General features: G+C 58.2%; 1 protein-coding gene across 1 annotated transcript in view; it reads left to right on the forward strand.

Annotated features, from left to right (window-relative positions):
• The window catches only part of STUM (stum, mechanosensory transduction mediator homolog), a 55,086-nt gene that overhangs the window by 25,270 nt on the left and 9,092 nt on the right, over positions 1-20,724 (forward strand). The window lies entirely within an intron of this gene.

The following is a 20,724-nucleotide window of genomic DNA, read 5'->3' on the forward strand; positions in this document are numbered from 1 at the left end:
GGGTCAGGGGTCCAGAGTGGAGGGTGTCACAACCCCCAGGGAAAGCAGACAGTGACGGTGTAGATGGTTGTCCCTGTCCTCAGCTATGAGATGGGCAGCCGTGTCCTTCCCAATGTCAGGGTGAAGGGCAGGGTCCATGCGCCTGGGTCCATTGCAGCAGCTCTGTTGTGTATTAACTCACGTGTTCATCACACCAGCCCCATCACCATGGACTAAACTGTCCCCATCGAGTTCACGCATTGATGCCTTAGCCCTCCGGGTGTTCGTGTTTGGAGACAAGGCTTTTAGGGGGTAAGGTCACATGGGGCCCTAAGTATGGGGCTCAGCTGTGACGGGCTCACTGCCCCGATAAGAGACCCTGGGGAGCTCCCTCCCTCCCTCGCTCTGCCCGATGAGAACCAGGGAGAGGGTGACTGCCGCCCCAATAGGAACTCCCCTGTGTGGTCAGGGCCTTGATCGTGGGCTCTCAGCTTCTAGAACTGTCAGACATGAAAGGCTGCTGTGTAAGCGGCCTGGCTGGTGCCCTGTGATGGCATTGCGAGCGGACACCGTGAAGCAGGTCCTGGTGACAGCAGCCCCATCATGCGGGAGGAGAGCAGGCGACGCTGTGCTCCCGATCGACCTGCCCCAGGATAGCGGCAGCAGAGGCAGGTGACACGGCCTGCTACCTTGCAAGGGGATTGAAGGACCCAGAGGTGACCAGGCCCGGCACCGAGCAAGCCCGTGGTGGCACTGAGCTCTGTTACTTGGCTCTACTGGGCACGTAGGGACGTGGAGACGAAGCAAGGGGACCATGGTTGAACCAGCCCCGGCCTGGGGAGGAGGGTCCCGGAAAGACGGGAGCAGGTGCAGCAGTCGGGTGGGTGACGTGAGAGGCGGGCAGGACGCCAGCGAGCACGTCCCCAAGCCCGTCAGGAAGGCCCAGCTGGCATCCGGTGGTGGGGAACTCTGGGGAAGTGTCCAGGTGACCACGGGGATAGTAAGGGGGCAGATGGGGGGCAATGAATGGGCCGGCCCCGCCTACCCTGTGGCCAGGGAAACCTTAGGGATGCTCCTGGGACTCTGGCTGAGGACAGGGGGTCCCAGGGCCATCTCCGAGAAGGAGAAACGGTCGTGTCTGCAGGAACCATACACCTTAACCGGCCACCGTCTGCAGCCCCGCTTCCGCGGCCTGGAGCTTGCAGCGGCTGGTTTTCAGCCCCAGAATATGTCAGAGCACAAGCCTGTCGCCTTGCAGAGCCGTCTTGCCCGAATAGGGAGTGTGTGCCGGCCAGCTGCTCCCCAGAGCCTGCCTGGGCACCCGCCCAGCGCCGCATCCCGCCTGCCCTGTCTCCAGAGCGTGCTGCCTGGGGTTGCAAAGCCTGGGATAAGCCTCCCTTCCCCTAGTGAGCTCTGGCTCGAGAAATCCGCCAGCCACGGCCCTGGAATCCCCACTCAGCTCAGTAATCAGACGATGGCCAGCAGGAGCGGTCTCTTCCCCACGGCTCCCTGGCGGGTGGATGGGTGCCTTCTCCCTACTCAGGGCTCAGAAAGACCTCCGTACAGCGGGTGATGCACAGTCTCCTGGAGCTGCTGGCTGCCATGGGCACAGACTCCAGGGACGGACCCGGCAGTGTGCGTCCTGGGCTCCACAGCAAGGGTGCCCCTCAGCGGCGGGGACCCCCAATGGGGCGTGTACACCCCGTGATCCCTACACATGGGGCCTCTGATCAGGTTGGCATCCTGGGAAGAAAAAGGGATTCTGAATTCAGGCATGGGGAGATTGAACGAGCGCAAGGCTCCCTGGGCTGCCGCGAGCCGTGTGCGCATCGCAGGGCCAGAGCAAGGCTGCCAATCGCTGATGAGCTCTCGGGTGTCCCCAAAGGGTGCTTTCCGTACCCGTGGTAAAACCCATGTAACGTCAAACGGGACCGTTCTCGACATTTTTCAGTGCACAGCTCAGCGGCAGTCAGTGCATTCATGGTGTCTTGCGACCACTGCCGTGCGTTCCAGAACTTTCTTCCAAAACAGGAAGTCTGGAACGGTTCAGCAGTAGCTGTCCATTCTCTCCTCCCCGTCCCGTTTCTGCCTCTGGGATTCCGAATTCCCTGGACTCTTCCTTCAAGTGCGCTCACACGGGGTTGAACTTTTTTGTGACTTGGTTTTTACGCACATTGAAGCACGGGTCAGAATTTCTTTCCTTGTTCAGGTTGAATGGTACTCAGCCCAGGAGGGGGTGCCCAGTGGTGAGGGGAGAGAGGGGAGCCCCTTCTTCGTAAGCACCCCACGTGACGAGAGCGAGGTTGCATGTCAGTATCTCCACTCCCCAGATGCTCATCCACATCAGTCTTGTCACTGCATCCCTCTTGTGGGTGACCGGTGTGTGGACATGCGACAGGTGACCTGGTTATCCTGAATCAGGGAAAGGTCAGTTCCCTGCCCTGCTGACATCGTCCCGTCTGGATCGAGGGCTCCCGGAACCGCCATAGCCATGGGGAACGGGGCCAGCCTGCGGGTGGGGGCGCCTCCAGGAGAGGCAGTGCTGACAGACGGAAACAGCCCAGGCTGTCAGCCTTGGTGACGCAGTCAAACTGCTCCATGAGCTCACTTCCAAACTGCCTTTGGACTTCTTACCATTTGAGGCAGTGACACCTCCTTCCAGGTGCATCCTGGCTAGGAGCACCCTAAGATCCTTCCAGCCCAGAGCATCCTAAGAGACCTCATCCGTGAACAGCTAGACTCCCTTGCCGGATCCTTTCATTGGTTATCTTTGGAAAGAGCACGTAAGAACAGGGCAATTCACCAGCCATGACATTGACCTACATCTGCCATTAAGTGTAAATACAGATACAGTGGAACAGACAACCATTTTCTTATTTGGTTCATCAGCCTGTCACTATGTATTCGCTCCGGTATTGCCAGGACCTCGGTGGGCATAGCAGGCACCCTGTCCGGGCGCATGGCGTGAATACAGATGCCCCTCTCCCCATGCACCTGCTTTCTTGAACCCTGTGGAGGTGGCCTGGGGCACATCAGTGGGCGACGTGCCAAGTCTGGAAGTGCAGGGGAGGCCCGACTCCGTGCTGATCACCCCTCTGGAGATAAGGCTGCGGTGCCCAGGGTCGCATCTGCTCCCCAGCCTCCCAATCTCCCCGGTGCCCATCCCCACCACCAATGCATAAGGAGAGGCGTGTCAGAGAACAGAGCCGCCTTGAAACGCTGTCACCTTTGAAGAGGTGACTCAGATATGCGGTCAGTTCCTATCCACCAGATGCCCTTGTCGTTGGCTCGGAGCAGGCAGGACACCCTCCGGGGATCTGCCGTCAGGATTAGCAAGCAGCCCATTCTCTGGAGAATTTCGGATTGTTCTAAAAACACCTCCAGGGAGGGTGAAACTCATTCTGGAAATGGCCAAAGATATTCGCAGCCGAGCGAGGCGACCACGGTGGCAGTGGAGCCGAGTGACCAGACTTCTGTGGGTGGAGAGCCACGACCCAGACCCACGTCTGAATCCTGACGTGGGTCCCAGGGCCGCTGTGCAGGGTTCGAGTCCTGACCGAGCCAGTGTGAACAGGTGGCAGGTCAGAGAGGGAAGCCTCCTACCGTGGGGCCGCCGGCGGTGCGAAGGGGGCGGGTCAGGGATCTTGAGTGGTTTCTGACATCTGGGGGGTGGGGTTTGGTCCCCAGGCCCTTTGGGGACCTTTCCCCCAATCTGTGCACGGGTCTGTGATGGTCTGGGACATAAAGTCCTTACGCTGTTCATAGTCCTTCTCCGTAGGGCTTTGGGGTCTTCTCGGGCTTCTGTCCTTCCCCCGACCCCTCCCTAGACCCTGGCAGGCCTGTGGGAGGCGCTCGCCTTGCTGGGACTGGTGCTTATGGCCGCCCCTGCTCTCCCCGGGCGAGCCCCTTCCTGAGCCGGCCTGGCCTGGTCCCTCAGGTCCCCGAGGGGCACTGGTGACTCCAGCGTCCCCTCTGAGGCTGTCTCCTCTCCTGCCCCACATGCTCTTCTCCATCAGGCCCACCGCCCCCACCCCTGCCAGTGGCCCTCGGCTTAGCCCCCTGCAGCCTCGTGGGCCCCAACGCCTCCAGCCTCCTCTCGGAAGCTGTGGTCAAGGCTGGCGCTGGGGCGGCTGCGTGGCCCTGCCTCGTAGAGGCCGAGTCCGGGCCGCCTGGATCCACAGAGGGAAGGCCTCCAGCATCAGGACAGCTGGTTGCAATTCTTGGTCCTTTCCTGACGGAAGTTTCCGGTTGGGAAGATAGATTCTCAGATCCATTCCGTTCTTTGTCCCGTGAGGAAACGAGCAAGGGGGTCTGTAGGAAGCCGGACCGCGTCTGTTTGGCTCTTATTTTCTGGAAAGGCGTTCTCCAGCCCCAGGTAAGGTGTCCCGGCAGAAGCCCCAGCCCTCAGCTTCTCCTTCCCCTTTCACGGGTTTGTGCCCGTGGGCACATGCTGGTGTCTCAGTCAGCTTTGCTGTGTAACAACTCCCCCCACAAACATAGTGGCTTAAAACAATAGCCGTTTAGTCCGTGCTCTGTGGATTCTGATTTGGGCTCCAGGAGGGCTGAGCTCCGTTGTGCTTAGCTGGGGTGGCTGCATGGTGGGGGCCTGTCCGCATGTGGCCTCCTCCTCCAGCAAGGCTGCCGGGTCTCCTCACGTGGTGGCTGGACAGATGGCAAGAGCAGGTGGGGGCCCCGGCTCTGAATTCTCCTGCATTGTGTCGGCCCGTGAGAGTCAGCAGTTCAGCCTGGATTCCCAGAGCGAGAAAGCAGGCCCTGCCTTGTAATGGAAGGCATTGCAGAGTCACATTTCGAAGGACACGGGTGCAGGGAGAATTCTCCAGAACCGGGGCCCCTTGTGCCGTCTTGCTCAGTCAGTTAAGGTGCCTTTTGTCCTGAGTCTTGTCTGTCCACAGAGGAGTAAGACATGGCTGTTGTGGGGACTGGGCAGGGTCACACGGTGACATGGTGGCCTCTCCTGAGAGCTTGGTACGTCACAGATTTGGAGTCCTGATCCCAGCTGGTGGCACCCGTGATGTTGGCAGTTGGCAGTCAGGTGCACGGGGCAGCCCAGAGGACAGCATAAAGCTGGTCTCTGTTTTCCCACCTTTCCCGCTTCTCTGTCCATCCCTGGGTGCCCAGAAGATTCCTCGGGGAGCCCCTCCTCTGCCTCCCCACGGCCTTGAGGTCTCTTCAGCCCCCCTTTGTGCCCCCCGCCGGCCAGCTGGCCATCCCTCGAGGGAAGACACTCCGGTTCTGTGTCCAGGAGGCCGGAAGTCAGAGTGGCCCGGGCTGCTGGCTCCAGTTGTGTTAGTCAGAGGCCGTACCGTGTGCAGCCCGGCTACCGGTGTGGGTAATATCCAGAACTTTCTGCAGCATTGCCCTGCCCTGCCCCCCCCTTCCCGGCCATCAGCACCTGCAAGAGGCAGGTCCTGGCACCCTGCACCTATGGCCCCTATGGCAGGTGCGCCTGCCAGGCTTGGGCGGTGGGGGGGCCCCAGCCAGACCGGGAGCAGCCGAGCACGAGCCCCATGGGAGCCCTCCGCGCCCTCCCTCAGCAGGTGAGCTCAGACCATCTGTCTGGCCGAGGGCCTCGCTTTTCCTGCTTAGCTGCAAATGGCGGCCTCGGATGGGGGCGCGTCCCAGAGCCCTTCCTGGAAGTCCCGGCGCTTCTGTCGTAGGCCCCAGAACGGTCCCACCGTGTCCCCTGTTCTCCGTCTCAGGCGTCTTCGAGCTCCCGTCCCCCGGCTTGCTTGGCTGCCACGTGGCCTTCTCTGTGGCCACCGAGACGCGTCTGTCGGCAGCCTTGAAGAGTTGGCCCTTGACAGGGGCCTGGCCCTTCTCTTTAATCCAGAAGAGAATCTTGTCTTGAAGGAAAACCATTTTCACACGCTGTGGCCCTCGCCCACAAGCCTACACGCCGTTTTTGTAATTGTCCTGAAAATACTTGCGTGTCTTGCTGCGTGGCTTCCCTCGTTACCGCTTTTCTGGCTGCCTGATGCCGTGGCGCAGGGATGGGCGCCGGGCTCTGGGCTCCGAGAGGCTGACATCCTGAACTTAGCACTTAGAATCCGTTTCTTTTGACAGCAGAGTGACAGGAACCACCACTGGCCACAAACCGCCACAAACCAGGCTTCATTGGGACCGTCAAGTCCAGTGTCGTATTCCCAGTGAATAATCTCATTCATCAAGGTTCTGTTCCACCATTGGCTCCTGGGAAAGACTTTCCAGATCACCTGCCCCCCACCCCCACAGCCTGGGAAGCGGCCCCCCTCAGGCTCCCACAGATCCCTTACTGAGTGTCCACCGTGTTCTCTGTTTGGTCCTCGCGTTCTCCCCGTGAGGGAGGAGTCACTAATGAGATTATGCATGGGGAAACTGAGGCCTGGAGAAGTTATGTCACTGGTCCAGACCTTGTGGCTTATGGGCGGTGCGGCGGGAATTCGGGCCCTGGGCCTCTGATGGCCGGCCATCTCTGTAACCACGGCACCGCCCTGCCTCTGCCCCCGTCACAACACTGAGCACGCGGCCCTATGTCCGTGGCTGACGTGTCTGTCACTGCTCTGTGAGATTCTTGAGGGCGGGGATGCTGCGTCTCTGTGGGGCACACGTGGCTTTGGCTCAGTTCTTGGCCCCCAGCAGGTGCTTCGTAAATGCTACCTGACTCCAAGGGCACCCGAACAGGCGAAATGGATGGGATATGACTTTAAGGAAGGGGTGACTTTGTGCCCAAAAATGCAGGCCTCCAGGCCCAAGTGGTGTGACTGCAAATGTTCTCCTGCCTACAAGGGACGTGGGGGGCTAAGGGGCAGGATGGGGGGCGTGCTGTCCCCCACTGGGGCCAGGGGTCACCGTAGGACCTGGGACCCCCATCCCAGATGCTGCAGCAGCGCCCCCAGAGGAGAGTTTTGTCACATGGCACGTCTCCACTGCGTTCATCTCACAAAGGCTCCTGGCAGCTGTGACCTTGACCCGAGCCCCTCTGTTTTCAATCTCCGTGTCTGCCCATCCGTGGAAACTTCATCTTGTCAGGCTGCGGATCCTGAGCAGACGGAAGCGGGCCGTCCCCTCCAACACGTGTCCTCCGCCGCCCTCGCTGCCACCGTGCACCTGACCGAGCAGCGGTGACACCGGTCTCGCTGGAAGGCGCGGAGGACAAAGCCCAGCCCCCAGGGCCTCCGCGCCCCTGTGCAGCCCCTGCCCACCCACTCCCCACGCCCCCCAGCTCGCCCACTGGCGTTTAAGCCCAGACTCAGAGCCAGGGAACCGAGAATTCTGTGTGGTTGAATTTCTGCTCAGGCTTAATATCCTCGGGAGATCCTGGGCCCCCCCGCCCTGCTCCCCCCCACAATAGACCTAAAGTGTGCAGTTCTGTTCACCGTCCGTCCAGGGCTGGGCCCGTGTCGTGGATCTGGGGGGCTTGAAACAGCACGGGGAGACCATGCGACACCCAGGGCCACTCAAGTTAATTATCGGCTCCAGTGACCTCGCCTCCACGGGGATAATCAGCCTGATGTCACGGTGGAGGCCGGAAGAAGGACCAGGGGAGCTGGTCTCATTTTCTCTGTCCTGGAGAAGGACGCCAGGTTTATTTGTGGCAGCCCGGGGGCTCCCTGTCCTGCTTGTTGGGAAATGCAAGGCGGGGTCCACGGCGTGGCAGCCACGAGGGGCCGTTAGCCACCGGGGTCTCACCTGTAAGCCCCCTCCTTCTGTCGGCCTCCTGTCCCTGAGCCACCCTGCCCGCAGGTCCCCAAGCTGCCTTCTGCGTTTGCCTGCGTCCCAGGGAGAATGGGAGCATGTGCCCCAAGTTCAAGGCCAGAGGGGAGGGTGCAGGGCATGGGCAGCAGCTGAGGACACTGTCTCCCTGTGGAGGGACACGGACCTTCCCGTCCACCCTTCATTCCTTTTCTTCATTGAAATCTGCCCTTGGAGAGATTTAAGTCCTGATGAATTCACTTTCCCGGGTCTAAGTTATCGAGGGGGACAGAAGGCCCGACAGCCCGGTCACCGTGCCGATGACCTTCCAGTGTGTGACATGCTGGGGCCCCTCATGAAGGAGTCCGCGTGCCGTGGGAGTGTGAACTGTTCACAGACCGCTCGCTGCAGGTCCCACGTAGGCAGGTGGGAGCCCCAGGCAGGTCCGTTTTCCGGAACTTGGAGCCTGGTTGGGAGGACAGGAGCCTCCTGTTTGCCCTGCTCTCCTCTGTCTCAAGCTTCTAGAGTCTCCTCTTTGCAAGTTCCCCACCGGGCAGTGACGGGTCCCCGGTGCTGGGTCGACAGGACCCACGGACACCGCGTCCCCACCGACCTCTGCAGCGTTGCACCCTGGGCAGCTGTCTTCCGGCTCCTGGCCGCTGCCTTCACCCTACGCCACACACACAGTCCACTGGACACGGTCCCCCCGCCCCCAAGGCCTGAGAGTCACGGCTTCTTAGGGCTGAGTGTGACTCCGAGCGTGACCTTCCGTTCATCACGTTCTGGCCCCGACTAGCCCGCGGTTTCCTCACGTGTGGCTGAGTCTCCCGAATGGGCTGTAAAGTGGTGGCCAGCTGACCGTCGCGTTCCGCCCTGTTCCCCGAAGCTCAGGTTCAAGGTTGTGCCCGTGACAGGACTGTGCACAGCCAGCCATCCCCGGAGGGTGATGGAGAGCATCTGGGTGTGAGCCACGGCCACTGACAACATCTTGGTGACCGCAGAGCCCGCGTCTGGGATCAGACTTGCCTGACCAGCCCAGGGCCCAGGGGTCACCTTCTGCCAGGAGCAGCTACACCCCAACACAGCCCTGCCCTTCTCCTCTGAGCTCCCACAGGCCCTGCGACCCCTCTCCACACCCAGTGCCCTCCACGGCTCCCAAGCGACCCCACGGGGCTGCAGACAAGGTTACCGGCCCCCACGCTCTGTCCCCGCACCCTGTCTCCACACCCTGTCCCCACACCCTGTCCCCACGCTCTGTCCCCACACCCTATCCCCACGCTCTGTCCCCGTGCCCTGTCCCCACACCCTGTCCCCACATTCTGTCCCCATGCCCTGTCCCCACTCTCTGTCCCACACCCTATCCCCACGCTCTGTCCCCACGCTCTGTCCCTGCACTCTGTCCCCACGTTCTGTCCCCATGCTCTGTCCCCACACCCTATCCCCACGCTCTGTCCCTGTGCCCTGTCCCCACACTCTGTCCCCAGCTCTGTCCCACACCCTATCCCCACGCTCTGTCCCCACACCCTATCCCCACGCTCTGTCCCTGTGCCCTGTCCCCACACTCTGTCCCCACATTCTGTCCCCACACCCTGTCACCACACCCTATCCCCACGCTCTGTCCCTGCGCCCTGTCCCCATGCCCTGTCCCCACACCCTATCCCCACGCTCTGTCCCTGTGTCCTGTCCTCACGCCCTGTCCCTGTGTTCTGTCCCTGCACTCTCTCCCCAGAGGGCCGAGCAGGCCCTCATGCAGAGAATGTGCCAGCCCCTCCTGGGCTGCTTCTCCTCTGGGGCAGGAGCGGGGCCAGGCTCCTTGGGGAAACTGCCGGCACAGCGACCCCAGAGGGACAGGGGTGGCCAGAGAGGGCTGCAGCTGCTCTGTGGGTGTCTGGGGTCCTCCTCAGGGCTTCCTGCCTCAGGACCACGGTCGGACATGGGTGTGAGGCTCACGGTCGTGCCCAAGTTCCCGGTGTCTGGTCACACACCGGCTCCAGTGGACGGCAGTGTAAGTACATCAACGTCCTTTCCTCTTGTGTGGGGTGGTGGTGGCTGTACCCCAGCTGTGCTGCCGAGGGGGACCTCCCCACCCCAGCCCCGCGTCGTGGGGATGCTCTCAGGCAGCGTGAGTGGCCAGAGTCTCCCACTCGTTTCCCACGAGGTTGTGTGATGTCTTCGTTCCGCATCTCCGCGGCCAGTTTCTCCTCTGCTCCATGGAGGGTTCTTTTCTTTTCTTTTTAAAAATGCATTTATTTTGAGAGAGAGAGAGAGAGAGAGAGCAGGGCAGGGATAGAAGGAGAGGGAGACGGAGAATCCCAAGCAGTCTCCGTGCTGTCAGCGCAGAACCTGACGCGGGGCTCAGTCCCACGAACTGTGAGATCATGACCTGAGCCGAAACCGAGAGTCGGACGCTCAACCGACGGAGCCCCCCAGGCGCCCCTCGGAGCCGGGCTCTTACACCTGATCGCACATCTGGTCAGATGGGAGCCCGCTTGTTTCATTTTTTTAAACAAGTAATTCCTGGCTGGGTCCCTGTGCCGTTGGTGGTCTGGAGGGGGACCCAGACCTGCCTTTTTATTTGGAAACTGCTGTAGACTCCTCCCCTGCGCTTCCCTACCTCATCGCATCGGGTGCCTTCACACACACACACACACACACACACACACGCACGCACACACCCCTCCAAGCACGTCTTCTCAGCGCGTAATAAATAAGCTTATGTCTCTTGAATGTGCTTGTGGTCCTTGCCCATGTCCCAGAATCGGCCCCTCCTTCTCTCTCAGAACTCTGACCCCCTGTTCCTGGAACCTGGCTCCTCACCCCTGGGACCTGCTCCTCCACCTCCCTCACCCATGCGTGCCTCCTCCGTCCTTGCTCACCTGAAGATCTCGATGTCCCCCTGGCTCTCTCTCCTTCCCAGGTGAGCTCATGCACCCAGGTGGTTTCCACTGCCCTCAGCCCACCCTCCCGGGTCCTGTTTACGCTGTCCCGACGATAGATCCCCGGGTCCCCCGCCCGCCCCGGGTCTGCACCCCACCTTACAGTGTGGAGCGGGAAACCGAAACCCAGACCCGGCTGGGCCCACTTCCCCTCCTTCTGTGCAGCCAGTGGCCTGGGCCTGGGGAAGCTCCCTGCTCCCCCTCCTCCAGGTCCCTCCCGCCTTGTCCCCACCCTGGCTTCCTGCCTCTGGCCCATCACCGGGATCTGGGCACACTCTCTTCTCCCAGCCTCCTGCCTCACCCCTTCTACCCTGTTCTCCCCTTGGGGTCACAGCATGGGCTCTAAAATGAAAACCCGACTGCATAATCCGCCATCGGGTCCCTTCCCAGTGGCTTCCGTCGGCTGGAGAGGGAAGCCAGACTCCACGGCAGGGCCCTCGGGGCCTCTCCAGTCTGCCCACTGCCCCCTGCGCCGCACTCTTTTAATTCATGAAGGTTTTTTATTTTTTAAACTATTATTAATTTTTTTAAGACTTTTTAAAAAATATTTTTATTTATTTCTAGGAGAGAGAGAGAGACAGCGTGAACACGGGAGGGTCAGAGAGAGAGGGAGACACAGACTGTGAAACAGGCTCCAGGCTCTGAGCTGGCAGTCAGCACAGAGCCCGACGCGGGGCTCGAACCCACGAACCGCGAGATCATGACCTAAGCAAAAGTCGGACGCTTAACCGACTAAGCCACCCAGGCGCCCCCTATTATTAATTTTTTTAATGTTGATTTTTGAGAGACTCAGAGAGACAGAGCATGAGCTCTTAGGGGCGGAGAGAGAGGGAGACAGAGAATCCGAAGCAGGCTCCAGGCTCTGAGCTGTCAGCACAGAGCCTCATGTGGGGCTTGAACCCATGAACTGCAAGATCATGACCTGAGCCAAGTCAGATGCTCAACCGACTGAGCCCCCAGGCGCCACTATTTATCTTCCGTCGAAGCGTGGGCCAGCCTCGTTTTCCTTACTCCCCTGTATGTACCTGTGTCACTGCTCCTTTTGTGGCATCGTGTGCCTGCCAGGGTGTGAGCTCCCGGGGTGGGGGGTGCCAAGCACCCCCCTCCCCCCGCCGCATTCCCTGGGCCCAGCACTAGCATGTGGTTGGCACTCAGTGGAACAAATCAGAGCTAACACACTACCGTTGGGTACCGCTCCATAGTTAGCGGGTACGACTCATTTAAAACAATTAACACTTCTTCATATGAAAATGTGTTAAAACCATTTTTTAAGTTCACTGCGGAGAAGATTAAAACGATGTTTTTATACTGTAAAGCCAGGCACTTCATCTTTATCTTCTACAGCACACGTGAGCTTCTATGGCAAAAGGGACCTATTACCAGCATTTCCTAATTAGTGAAGTTATCAGTCCTAATTAATAATTGATGGTTATTAATTTATGCAAATGAATCCAACTGCTGGTAACATATGTACATATTGTACAAGTCAGTGTATGTACAAGGTGTTTATGTTTTTTTAATGTTTACTTATTTTTGAGAGCGAGAAAGAGAGACAGAGCATGAGCAGGGGAGGGGCAGAGAGATAGAGACAGAATTGGAAGCAGGCTCCAGGCTCCGAGCTGTCAGCACAGAACCCGACGCGGGGCTTGAATTCATGAACTACAAGATCACGACCTGGACAGAAGTGAGATGCTCAACCGACTGAGCCCCCCAGGCGCCCCATGAGGTGCTTATGTTTTTATGCACGACCTAGACTCATCACGAGCGTGTCAGTGTGGGTCAGACAGCAGTGGCCAGAAATCCCTCCCACACCTCATGCGCGGAAGGTTGCCTCCTCTTTTGGACAAACCCAGGGCCAGCCCATCTCCTGACAGACAAGCCTGTCCTGCCTGGCGTTGCCATTTCGCACCACCCGGCGTGTCTGCAGAGCGGCCGGTTCCGTGGCAGCCTGGCTGGACCAAGAGGCGGCCCTGAGGCCTCTGATCGCCTTGGTGATCCTGGCCGGTTTCCGTCTTTTGACAGTTGATGGACTGGCGACTCTCGAACTCTAACAACCTCTGAGCTCAGGACAAATTTCTTTATGTTCAAAAGGTCCGTGCACATCACAGGCTGAGCCGTATGAAATCACCGTTATCTGGTTGTTCCTGACCCCCAAACGTGGCCATTTCATGTGGTTCAGCCAAGTGACAACAGGCTGGGAAGCTGAGGCTTGGCCGTGGCTATAGGACAAGTCACAGGACCTCAGCTAGATCCCACCGGGTCCCGGCACCGCCGGTCACACGTCTGGGCACCCTCTGCTTCAGAGCCTTCCGTGAAGGACTCTGGCAGGCAGGGTGGTGCGGGGAGAGCTTCAAGGATATTTTGAAAATCACAAAGGATGAGGTTTCGTTGCTTATTTTTTTTTATCGTGTTAAAATTTGCAGAATGAGAAATTTACCGCCCCAACCGTTTTTAAGCACACAGTTCAGTGGTATTAGGAGCCTTCGTGATTGTTCTGCACCCACCACCGCCGTCCGTCCTCAGAACTTTTGTTGTCCTGCAAAACTGAAGCTCTGTCCCCCTTCTCCCCTCCCCCAGGCCCGGGCCATCACAGTCCTATTTTCTGTCCCTGTGAGTTTGACCATTCGGGGCACCTCACGTGAAAGGGGTCACACAGAATCTGTCCTTCCGTGACTGGCTTATTTCACTCAGCATCATGGCCTCTGGGTTCATCCATGTCTTAGCAGGTGTTAGAATATCCTTCCTTTTTCAGGATGAGTACCATTCCAAAGTATTATACACCACTTGTATACACTTGTATATTACACACCACAGTTTGCTTGTCCACTCACCCACCTATAGACACTGGGGTGATCACATGCTTTTGAAAAAAGATTTTTTCAATGTTTATTTTTTAGAGTGAGAGAGAGACAGAGTGCAAGTAGGGGCAGGGCAGAGAGAGAGGGAGAGACAGAATCTGAAGCAGGCTCCAGGCTCTGAGGTGTCAGCACAGAGCCCGACACGGAGCTCGAACTCACGAACCGTGAGATCATGACCTGAGCCGAAGTCCATCGCTTAAGTGCCCCTAGGGGGTCCCAGGTTTTAGCCATCATGCACAACGCTACCGGGAACATGGGTGTGCAAATATCTATTTGTGACCCTGTGTTCAGTTCTTCTGGGTGTATACCCAGACGTGAAATCGCTGGATTATGCAGGAATTCTATTTTTAAGTTTTTGAGGACCCTCCATGTTTTCCACAGCAGGTGAACTGATTTTCCTAATTTTTTTTTTACCGTAAGGATGCAACCGAAAGGGCTCAAACTGGACAGCTCTGGGCTTCAATCTCGCCGTGGCTATGTGGCCAAATCCTCTGGGCTCTCTGAGTCGCGGGGTTAATAACTCCCTCCAGCAGGTGTAAGGATCAGCGGACGGTAGGCAGAGGGAGGGTGGTGCGGTGGAGCACACCGTAGGTGGGGGGATGGCATCTGTGTTATTTTTACTTAATATTTCCCCCACGTGCTCTCATTCGGCATCTGCTGTTTCTTTCCCGCAGTGTTCTCTTTCCCCAGTGTCCGCGCCTGTCTCTCTCCTTTCCCATCATGTGCCGTGTGCAAAGGACGGAGGCACACACTTCCCAAGGGTCCCTGAGCGCCACCCCCGTCTCAGCCTGGGGCCACTCCCAAGCCCCGAGTCCAGGTCCCTGCCCCTCCTCAGCCGCTGCCTTCCATCTAGAACACTCCCAACCCACAGCACCTGCTGACTCGTTAATTGTCTTGAATCACTGCTTCTGGTAGATCACTCTCCTGCTGAGAATGCTGGCCCAGCTCCATTTCCCTCCACTCAGGGGCCTGCACCCTCTCCGGGCATCCTGAGCCCTTGGTCAGTGCCCCAGCAGCCCCCCCACCATCACCTATGTCACCTGCTACCCACAGGACCCCGCCCTGCTCCCACCTGTGGGAGGAGTCTGGAGTTAAGTGCCCTATCTCTGTAAACCAGGGCACACCTGGGGGTGGGGTGGGATGAGGAGCTTGCTCACTCATCTGGGGGCTCAAGGGCAGGGACTGAGTCAGGTCTCTGGATGTGCCACTGAGAGACCGAAGTACGGCATCCAGCCACATCCCCGAGAAGGGAGGGTCTGGCGAGGCTCTGCGCCCCCGGCCGGCTGGACTGTCCTTGGCTGAGAGAGGAGAGTCTCCCGGCTCTGCGCCAGGAACCTGGAGGGACCAGTTCCTCAGTGGATCTTAAATCCGTCAGTGGGCAGTTGCGTCGAGGGAGGAACTTGCTTAGAAATGGGGCTTGCCGGCCCCCCTCCCCCAGATCTAAATTCAGATCTTAGGTGGGACCCAGGCATCCTTATTGTTTTCAGATTTCCTGACAGCCGTCACCGTGAAAGTTGGAGGCGTGGGGCGGAGGGTGTGATTGACGTCGGCTGTGAAATGATCACCGCAGGGGGGTTCAGCTCCCATCCAGCGGCTCCTGTAGATAGGATCCAAGGAGAAAAAAACTGTTTCTCCCCACACTGGGCTCTCAGGACTTCTCTTAACTTCCCTGCATACCCACAGCGGCGTCCGCTGCAGTCACCGGGCTGGACGTTCGTCCCAGGAGCTCAACTCACCTTGACCTGGGGTCCCAACCTTCCAACCCCCTTCCCCCAGCTCCTCCCCCCCACCCCCACCCCCCGCAGTAGCTGCACTGCTGGCCTCTTCTATGATTTCAGATTTCATTTTCCTTTAGGTCCCACATCTGAGTGAGATCGCACAGTACTTGTTTTTCTCTGCTTTATTTCACTTAGCTCAGTGCCTTCAAGGTCCATCTATATTGGCACAAATGGTAGAACTTCTTCGCTTTTTAAGGCTGAATGATATTTCATTATGTACACACCTCGTCTCCTTCATCCATTCACCCATCGCGGATACTTGGGTTGCTTCCATATCTTGGCTACTTGCTTGGTGAATTCTGCAGTGAACATGGGGGTGCACGTATCTTTTTGAATTAGAATTTCCTTTATATATATATAAATATATAAATATTCCCCAAAATGGAAATGCTGGACAATATAGTCATTCTATTTTTAACCTGTGTAGAAGCACCGTGCTATTTCCCACAGTGGCCGCACCAGTTTGCATCGTTTTTCTCCACGTCCTCGCCGACACCTGTTGTTTCTTGTCTTTTTGATTCTAGCTGTTCTGACGGGTGTGAAGTGGTATCTCATTGTGCTTTTAATCTGTATTTCCCTGATGATGAGTGATGTTGAGCATCTTTTCATGTACCTGTTGGCCATCTGGATGTTTTCTTTGGAGAAGTGTCTGTCCAGGACCTTTGCCCATTTTTAAAAAACTTTTTCTTAACGTTTATTTGTTTATGGGGGGGGGTTGTGCACACGAGCGAGTCGGGGAGGGGCCGAGAGAGCAAGGGAGACACAGAATTGGAAGCAGGCTCCAGGCTCCGAGCTGTCAGCACAGAGCCTGACACAGGGCCCAAACTCACAGACTATGAGATCATGACCTGAGCCAAAGTCAGACGCTTACCCGACTGAGCCACGCAGGCGCCCCTGTTTTTCTGCTATTGAGTCGTAGGAGTTCTTTATGTATTTTGGAGATTAACCCCTGATCGAAGGTATGGTCTGCACATAGTTTCTCCCATCCCACAGGGGGTCTCTCCGCTTTGTTGATGCTTCCCTTTGCTGCACAGAAGCCTTTTCACTGAGTGTAGCCCCCGTGGTTATTTTTGCGTTAGTTGCTTCAGCGTGTGTCCTCTCCAAGAGACCGTGACCAAGACCCACCTCAGAGAGCTCTGAGTCTGTTTCCTTCTGGAAGTTTCATGGTTTCAGGTCTTATATTTAAGTCGTTGATCCATTTCAACGTGAAATGTGTGAGTGGTGTGAGGTAGGGGTCTAGTCGCACCTTTTTCCATGCGACCATCCAGTTACCCCAGGGCCATTTATTTTTTTTATTTTTTATTTTTTAAATATTTTTTTATTTATTTCTAGGAGAGAGAGAGAGACAGCATGAGCAGGGGAGGGTCAGAGAGAGAGGGAGACACAGAATCCGAAACAGGCCCCAGGCTCTGAGCTGGCAGTCAGCACAGAGCCCGACGCGGGGCTCGAACCCACGAACTGCGAGATCATGACCTAAGTGAAAGTCAGACGCTTAACCGACTAAGCCACCCAGGCGCCCCATCCCCCAGGGCCATTTATTGAAGAGACTGTCTTCTCTCCGTAGAGCATTCTTGGCTCCCTTGTCGAAGATTAGCTGACTCTCTACACCTGGGCTCATTTCTGGGCTCTCAGCTCTGTTCCACTGGTCCGTTTTTACGCCGGTACCATATTGGTTTGACTACTGTAGCTTTACAGTCCGCGTGAAATCAGCAAGTGTGACGCTTCTCACTTTGTTCTTCTTCGCAGGGTTCCCCGGTCAGGGGAGGTCACCAGCTGTGCCTCGAAGACGGAGAAAGCCACAGGCTGTGCTCTCTGTTCAGGCGTGACCGCAAGCTGGGCTGTTGGGTGGGCTGCGCGGGGTCCCGTGTGCTCCGGTGAGGTCTCCTGGCCGGGCAGGCTGGACGCGGTGTCCCACAGTGAGCAGGGCTACGAATTGGCTTCCCTGCCCCGTGCGGCAGGAGAAGCAGCTCTAACGCCAGCACAATGCATTCCTTGTGGTCTTATCTCAGGCCGACCCCTGCCCCTGGTGCCCTGGCTGAGCAAGTGCACAAGCTTTGCTCTGTTGGCTTTGCCCTGGTGCCGGCAGGAGCTCCCCCGCAGTGCTTCCGGCTGTGCTTCCCCAGCACTTCTGGTCAGATGGGGCTGAGAGCGCAACAGGTGGGGTGGCTGGAGTGGCTCTGTTTCCCAAACACCCTCTCCACGGGGAGGGGCTGGGAGCCGCCCTTGGGCTTGGCTGTGGATGGATCCCCTTGCCTGTGCGAAGCAGGGAGACCCTCCACATTGGACACTGGCTTTGCCCCGGGGGGAGGGGATTAGCCTACCCACCTGCCTCTGTGCTGGGAGGGGAGTGTTGCTGGGTCTCCCTTCCTGCTCTCTCTGCACAGCAGGTGGCACTAGGACTCCATTTCCTCCCTGGGTGCCAGTGAGCCAGGCTGTAAGGCCAGTAGAATCCCTTGTTTGAGGATCCACATCAAGCCAAGCCGATTCTGCACCGAGTTCCCCGGTGAGAATGCGTCACCGACTTGGGGCTGCCTGCGATCGAAGCCACTGTTGGGGTTGCAACATGGGCCCTGCGGGTGTGACCTGCGTGTCCCTAGATCCGTACTGGGGGCCACAGGTCGCCCCCACCCCTCTCAGAGCTGGAGATTTGCTTACGGTCCCTGTGGAGTGAGATCAGAGTGAGGGCCCCCAGAAGGGACTTGAGGGAGCCCTCTGGGTGGTGGCACGCTGGCTCAGGAAGGGGACGGGGGGGAGTCAGGGTGTGGCTGCTGCCTGTGTCCATCCCACGTGGCCTGTGTTGGTCTCTGCGGTACAGGGCATGCTTCAGCCTCACCTACCTGTTCCCGGAGTCTCTCGGTGTTTTGCTCACAAATACTTGTTGGCTGTCCTTTTTGGGAAGGGGAGTGACGTCAGCAAGGACCTCTGTCACCATCTCGGTGACATCACTCCCTCCAGGTGCAAATAGGATGCGATGCAGGTGGTCTGAGCACGCACGGAACACTGGGTGCATTTGGATCCTCCAGTTCCACCTTCCGTATTCAGGTGCTGTGCAGGGGGCTGGGGGCAGTGAGGCGAATGGGCTGCCACCTGGGGTCCCAGAGGGACTGTCAGCCCCCAGGAGGCAGAAGCATGGTCAGTGGCAGTCGTTACGAGGAGGGGGGTGGACAGGGTGGGGATCAGGAATCAGCACGTGGCCCCAGGGGTTAGCCTTACATCTGAGGCACCAGGGGCTGGGTGGTGGGAAAGGCCACCTCGGGAAGCCAGTGGGGGCCACCGAGGTCGGGCAGGGACGGGTCAGAAGCCAGAGTGCAGAGGGGGAGGAGAACGGACCCCTGGGCAGCTTTCCGAGGAGCAGGGACCGTGAGGAGGAGGCGGGTGAAGGAGCTCACTGGTCTCTTGGCTTGTTTCCCGAATGACCCGCAGGTCACCCCCGGCTTCGAGGCGGGGGGCTCAGCAGGGACACGGCACTGGCATCAGATGGTAGCACGGTCAGCGCCTGCTGGTGCTGTGGCCTTGAGCAGGATACTTGGGTCCCAAGGGTGTGTGGATCCTCTTTATTATATTTTTAAGTTTATTTATTTATTTTGAGAGAGAGGGCGAGAGTGAGTGAGTGAGAAAGTGCAGAAGAGGGGCAGAGAGAGAGAGGGTCTTAAGCACCCTCTGAGCTGTCAGCGCAAAGCCTGACTCAGGGCTTGAACTCACAAACTGTGAGATCGTGACCTGAGCCAATACCAAGAGCCACCAAGGTGGTTTTTTTTTTTCAAAGATGCACTTTATTTTTTATTTATTAAAAAAATTTTTTAATGTTTATTTTTATTTTAGAGAGAAAGAGACAGAGCATGAGCAGGGGAGGGGCAGAGAGAGAGAGGGAGACACAGAATCTGAAGCAGGCTTCAGGCTCTGAGCTGTCAGCACAGAGTCCAACTCGGGGCTCAAACCCATGAACTGTGAGATCATGACCTGAGCCAAAGTTGGACACTTAATGGACTGAGCCACCCAGGTGCCCCTTCAGGTGCACTTTAAAATGTAGGTTTTAGGGGTGCCTGGTGGCTCAGTCAGTTGAGTGTCCAACTCTGGATTTTGTCTCTGGTCATAATCCCGGGGTCATGGGATTGAGCCCCACTTTGAGGCCTGCTTATGATCTTCTCTCTCTCTCTCTCACTGCTCGTCTCTCCTCAGGTATATAAGTAAAATGTAAGTTTTGTTATTGTTTAGATGAGGCCACCAGATCAGGAAATGGCAGCCATTGGAGCGATGGCTTGTCACAATCCCTGGGGGAGGGGACACGCAGTGCTGCGGGGAGTCCATATGCGGAGGCACCAGAGATGGTCAAGAGGCGGAGTTCATGGCCAAATGTGGGCCTTGATTGGGGTTTCCAGGGAAGGGGCGGGGCAGGGTGAGCAGGCCTAGGGCTGGCCCTGGGGTATCGGCAGAGCGACCCGGCGGGGCTACTGGGCTACTGGCCGGGGACGTGAGAGCCCGTGAGGGAGGGGTTGGCATGTGGGCTGTGGGCTGGCTGGTTTGCAGGTGAACGTCCATCACTAGCCCAGGAATGAGCTGGCCCTGGGGCGGGGGGTGGGGTGGGCAGTCTCTCGGGGGCGGCAGGTGTCGAAGCTCGAGCACACCTGGTAACCACACTGCTTAGTGCGGGAGGCGGAATAACGCCCTGCACGCCCTGCCCCCCAGAACCGGGGAACGTGTTCCCTCACGCGGTATGGGCGGCTCTGCGGACGTGACTACGGGAAGGACCTGCGATGGGGTGGGGGGGGGGTCCCTGGATGGTCAGTGTCATCACAGGGTCTTTACGAAAGGGAGGCGGGAGGGTGAGGGTCAGGGAGCCAGGTGAAGGGGTGGGAACAGAGGTCGCAGGGGAGAGATTGGGTGCTTGCTGGGTGGTGCAGGAGGGCCCGGGACCCCCTAAACGCGGCAGAGTCCCCAGAAGGACCCAGCCCTGAGGACGTTCCCACCTCCCGAACCGTAAGAGGACGTACCTGTGCTGCTCGAAGGCCCGGAGGTGGTGGTGACTTGTCCCAGCTGTCCCGTGGGGCCGCCGTGACAGGTGGCTGATGGAGACAGGGGACGGCCAGCTGTCCCGTGGGGCCGCCGTGATGGGTGGCTGATGGAGACGGGGGGTGGCCAGCTGTCCTTAGGGCCACCGTGAGACTCAGGGCCCAGTAGAAAGACAGCCTCACTCCAGGCAAACATCATCCTCATCGCGACATTTCCCTTAGGGATCTGGGAAGTCGCACCCGCTAAGGGACCTGGACATGCACACAACGTTGCCCTGTGCCTTGTGGAAGTTCAGTACATCTCAGGCTTCCTGTTCCCTCCCCCACTCACAGGTCTGGGGTGCCCAGGGGAACCCTGTCGGGGAAGGGGCTCTAAAAGGTGGGCCCTGGCGTGCACTCTCTCCACCCTGCAGGCACCTGGGGCCTCAGCTCCCGTCCCTCAGCAGTTGGCACATGTGCGGGGGTTCACTCC

The sequence above is a fragment of the Hyaena hyaena genome, unplaced genomic scaffold (assembly GCF_003009895.1).
Source record: "Hyaena hyaena isolate Hyena2069 unplaced genomic scaffold, ASM300989v1 scaffold_103, whole genome shotgun sequence".
Classification (NCBI taxonomy): domain Eukaryota; kingdom Metazoa; phylum Chordata; class Mammalia; order Carnivora; family Hyaenidae; genus Hyaena; species Hyaena hyaena.